General features: G+C 48.1%; 1 pseudogene; it reads right to left on the bottom strand.

The window, feature by feature from the left end:
* Positions 1–282: 282 nt before the first annotated feature.
* On the bottom strand, positions 283–892 carry LOC139005053 (large ribosomal subunit protein eL15-like; annotated as a pseudogene).
* Positions 893–4821: the final 3929 nt, after the last annotated feature.

Raw genomic sequence — 4821 nt, 5'->3', positions numbered from 1 at the left:
TTTGAGCACAGAGGCTTTGTAGTATAACTTGATATCTGGTATTGTGATCCCTCCAACCTTGTTCTTCTTTCTCAAGATTGCTATGGATATTTGGGGTCTTTTTTGGTTCCATATAAATTTTTGGAGTATTTGTTCTAGATCTGTGAAATGTGCCATTGATATTTTAATAGGGATTGCATTGACTCTCTATATTGCTTTGGGTGGTATGGACATTTTATTTTATTTATTTTTTGACTGTCCTTAATTGTTTATTAGGTAAGAATTTTATAAACATTACTTATATTAGTGGTAATGGTGGAGCTGGAGGGTATTGCAGTTTCTCCAAGCTGCACGGCGAGAACCACCAATAGTGCGGTAGAACTTGTGGCCCTACCCAAGGCCACGGCTCTTGCTCCCGCAGATGTCAGCCCTCGCATCTCCCTGTGCTTGTGGACTGGTCTGGTGATCCACTGGGTGTCAGAATTTCTTCTGATAGCTTTATGGAATGGATCAATGAGAATAACCTCAAAGAATCTGTATGTGGAATCTTCACCAACCCAGTAAGAATTCAGGACTCTCAGAGCCCCACCGTGGCGTCCAGCTCACTCTTTGGCGACAGACTGAAGACTTCGAGCAAACTCCAGCTGGTTAACACCGTGATGGACAGGCTGGCCGTAGGTCGCACCCTTAGGAACAGCGCTGTTTGCGGCCACCACGGCGCACAGGAATCCGATATATGACCTAGCCTTGCTTGGCCTTGTAGCCCAGCTGCGCGCTTTGTAGGCCGGATGGGGCGGGGCCCCCGTGGAGAGCGGAGAGCTGGCTGTACTGCCAGCGGCGCACCGGAGAAGGAAGCGCAGTACATCGGATGCTTCTTCCTCCCTGGCTCCTGGATGTACCTGTAAGCGCCCATCGTGGTTTACCTGATGGCTGCGGCCAGGCGGAAAGGAAGAGCCTCTCTCCCCAGGACATTTTAATGATGTTAATTCTACCAATCTATGAACACGGTATATTCTTCCACTTGCTTACATCTTCTATCTCAATGTCCTAAGAACAAGTCTTTTACTTCCTGGGAAAGTGTCAGTGTAGCTTCCACTTACTCCACCACCATTCTGAAAAATTTCTTCTTTCTACTTTTAACATTGAAAGCTCCTCTTCCTTCACTGAGCTTTTATCAAATATAACAAAAAGATTAGCATTGCTTTTGCTGTATGTCAGAGAGATCTGTGGAAATACCCAGTCTTTGTGTTTTGATTTGGGATCCAAATATTTGGTTTGGAGAGATAGGCTTTATCTTAAGTCTTCAGTCTGGCCCAGTGAAGGTATGGTAGCTCTGATGCCCTTGCTATGCCAGATACCACTTTAGACCTTGGTCTTTAACTTACTGGGTCTCTCTTTGGGTGTTTTTATGCCAGTGCCTGGACTTTTTAAAAAAAAACAACTTATTTTTAACTCCTCAAGGGAGCATGGCCAAGGCCTCTGGCTCAGCATGGCTGAGTGCCTGGTCCGTAGAGGAGGCCCAAGTGGCCAGTGGGAAGGAGCATGAAGAATCCACGTGCTGAAAATGAGCCCTCAGACAACAGGCTTCACTTAATGCTGATCTACAAATTAGTTATAAATTTACTCTGATTTCAAATATAAAGGAGAAGTTTATCATTTAAAGATGCTGAATGAGGAATCTTTTGCTTTACAAGTAATAAGTTTTACAAATAGGTTTTGCTTTAGAAAAGCAAAATCTAGCACTATCACTTAACTTTTTAACAGTTTGTATTTTTACCTATATGGTTTTCTTAAAGAAAGGCTCAACTCGATTTACTTAGAGATGAAAGAAAGAAACCTTAGTCTTAAATTTTTATGCCTTAATTTGCCTGCCAATTAGAATTATAGCTGTATTTCAATTACATAAGCTATCTTACCCCTTTTGTTTTGGAAAAATGACAGCTGTGTACTCCTAGGATGTGATCAGATTTAGGGTACATTCTTCCAATGTAATTGCACTGACCTTCTTTCCCTGCCCAGAAAACCAATTGTGGCATGAAGCTGGAGTGAGGGTCGGGGCTCCAGTCTGGCCCTATGAAGGCATGGCAGCTCTTCTTGAGAAGACCCCAGGAAAGTAGTTCCTTTCAGCCTGTGTTATGAGCTAGTCAGCAATGACTCTGAAATGGACCCAAACTCTAGGGTGACTCCCCCTTGGCCTAACCTCTAGGGGTACGTTAGACAAGTTGGCCAAATGTTTAAGGATAGACCCTTGAATGAGACCACCTGGTTTCTCTAATCCAAGCCTGACCAATTGGATCAGGCTGCAGAGCCCCCTACAACAATAACACAGCTGCTTACCTGGGCAGGAACACTTCCATCCTGGCTCTCCTCAGACTAGAGGTCCAGACATGGATAATGCTGGCTGTGAGGTGTGCCTCAGTGTGGTTCAGTGGGGTGTCTGTGTCACATGGCAGCACCAGGAGTAGACTCCCTGCACTTCCCAGGTAAGGCAGCTCCAGCACTCCCACCTGATGGCCCACAGGGTCCTGAACTGGCCTGGAAGTTCAGTGGACGGGAAATTAGATCTGTCCCAGTAGCCAGGGGAGCCAAATAGTGCCAGACCCTGGGAAGGGCCAACTCACAGAAGTGGAAACAATACATTTTATTAACAGGGTGTCCACCTCACTCTCAGGAAGCAGTTTGAGGCCAAAGACTATTGGGGCTATGGTTACTTTTTCTGATCCAAAATCTAGAATCTCTAAGATACCCTCACAAGGCTTACATCACAGGGCCTGCAGTGGTTGGGCGTGGTGGGACTATGATGTGTGAGAAAGCTATAGACCCTGTTTTAAAGGGGCAGCCATTATAATCTTGGCTTATTATGTCCATGTGAGGACCTAGGCTCTTTGTGCCATATCTTCCTTTCTTTGAACAAAAGCTAAAACCCCAGATGTCATACGAAATTTTCTAATTTTTAACACAACAATCCAGCAGGCAGGATTTTTTGACCTGGGGGCAGACAATTTGTACCCTGTGACATAAACAAATATGACAACTGGGAGCTTGTGGGCAAAGGCAATGGCTGGTCAAGGACAAGTCCAAACCCTTAGGCAGAGTATGTTTTCAGCAGCCCATGATGGGACAGGTGGCAGCAGACACAGATAGCCAGGGACAGGGAGCCTCAGCAAGGGTTGCTGGTGAATGCAGAGGCAGCGTCCAGACACAGCGATGGGACAAGTAGGGCAGGTAACATGGAGCAATCCAGGCAGGCCAGGGAGAGCTGGCATCAGGATAGGGAGGCCTGGGCCCTCGTGTTGGGGGACAGCAGGGCTGGCTGGCCACTAAGGCAAAATCTTAGGTTTAGTGGGGAAAGACAGGGGCATGGGTCATACTCCTTACTTCAGCCTCTATTTTGTGCCAGGTACTGTGCAGGGCACGCTAGGAGAAACAAGAGCATCCCCACCCACCAGCCATCATGCAGCTGACAGCTCCTCCGGCTTGTCATAGCAGCAGTGGGCAGGTGTTGGGAATGAGAACTAGAGCACATTGTAAAAGTATATTTACTTATCCAGTAGATGGTGTTCCGTGCCCAAATTACTTGACTGCTAGTAATAGTTACTGGTCGAATAAACAAGTAAATTCACTAAGCACTCATAAAATGTCCTGCATGGAATCAAAGCAGGAGGAATAGCAAGCTTTCTCAATGCCAAAGTTCCTAAAACACGCATTTAAATCGCATTGACTTTTTCCTGGATGAGAACATCATTGGTCCCACAAGCCAGAGGGGGCTGAGCCTGCCAATGAGGGGGAAGGAGATGTGTGGGGCAGGGTGGTGTGGTCCCTTTCTCCTTTGCCTCCTAGGGTCTCACTAAAGTGTCCACACCACACACCAGTGTGCCAGGATGGGGGGCTGCCCAGCACTTGCTGACAGGAGTGGCCATCAGGCCGCGGGGGGGGGGGGGGGGGGGGGCGGGGGCGGGGGGCAGGCCGAATGGTGGTATTTCAGGACCATGGTTTTCAGTGTGGACATGCTCTTGAGAGCCTTTTAGACACAACTCTCAATCTTCCATCCTTTCTCAACACCAAACGGTGAAGCAATATTCATTTTAAGGGAATACCTTCCGGGGGAGGGGTTTGGTCCAAACATTTTTTGGTTTCACACTAACTCGTCCATTTACAAAGTGCAGAGGGAAATGTCAAGCATGAAATGGGCTCCTCTTCCCCATCTGCTTCTTCACTGTCCTCGCTGAGTTTCCTGGTACCCTGATCATTCCTCACTCCACACACCGCACAGCAGAGGCAGCCTCAGAGGAACTCAGCCCACACCTGGCCTCCTCTCCAGGCTGCATTGCTCCCAGGTTCCTCTCACTTTAGACACCTGGCTGGCCGGGAAGGAACTCACCATAGTTGACCGCAGCCATTTGGTACATCATAGGGACCTGGAGGGCGAGGCCCTGTGCACAGGTGAAAGGCAGGAGCTGAGTGTCTGTGGAGGGGGCTCTCTGCCACCAAGTGCTTTGGAAAGACGTGCTTACAGGCGCCAGCTGAGAAATGCTGCACTGCTTTGGCCCCACATCTGCAAGCATGAGAGCGCCTGTTTGGCTGACACCAGCGTACACGCTGGAGGGTGCTGAGGCATCGCTGAAGTTGGGTTTGTAACATGCTTATTAGTGCCTATTAGCTGCACAATTGTGTTTATGACTAGCTATAGCTGGAGACCAATATTTAATTCCTTTCTGAACAGGTTGGGTTGCTCCATCTGGGGCCGTTTCCCAGGAAGTGTTAGGCATGCACTGCTCAGGAAGCCCCACAGGAGGGACTGAGTGCTGTGCTGAGAGATGCTGCTCAATGATACCCCAACAC

This window comes from Myotis yumanensis, unplaced genomic scaffold (assembly GCF_028538775.1).
Source record: "Myotis yumanensis isolate MYYU_CA2020_CCGP unplaced genomic scaffold, mMyoYum1.0.hap1 SCAF_3, whole genome shotgun sequence".
Taxonomy (NCBI): domain Eukaryota; kingdom Metazoa; phylum Chordata; class Mammalia; order Chiroptera; family Vespertilionidae; genus Myotis; species Myotis yumanensis.
This window is presented reverse-complemented; position numbering and strand designations above follow the sequence as displayed.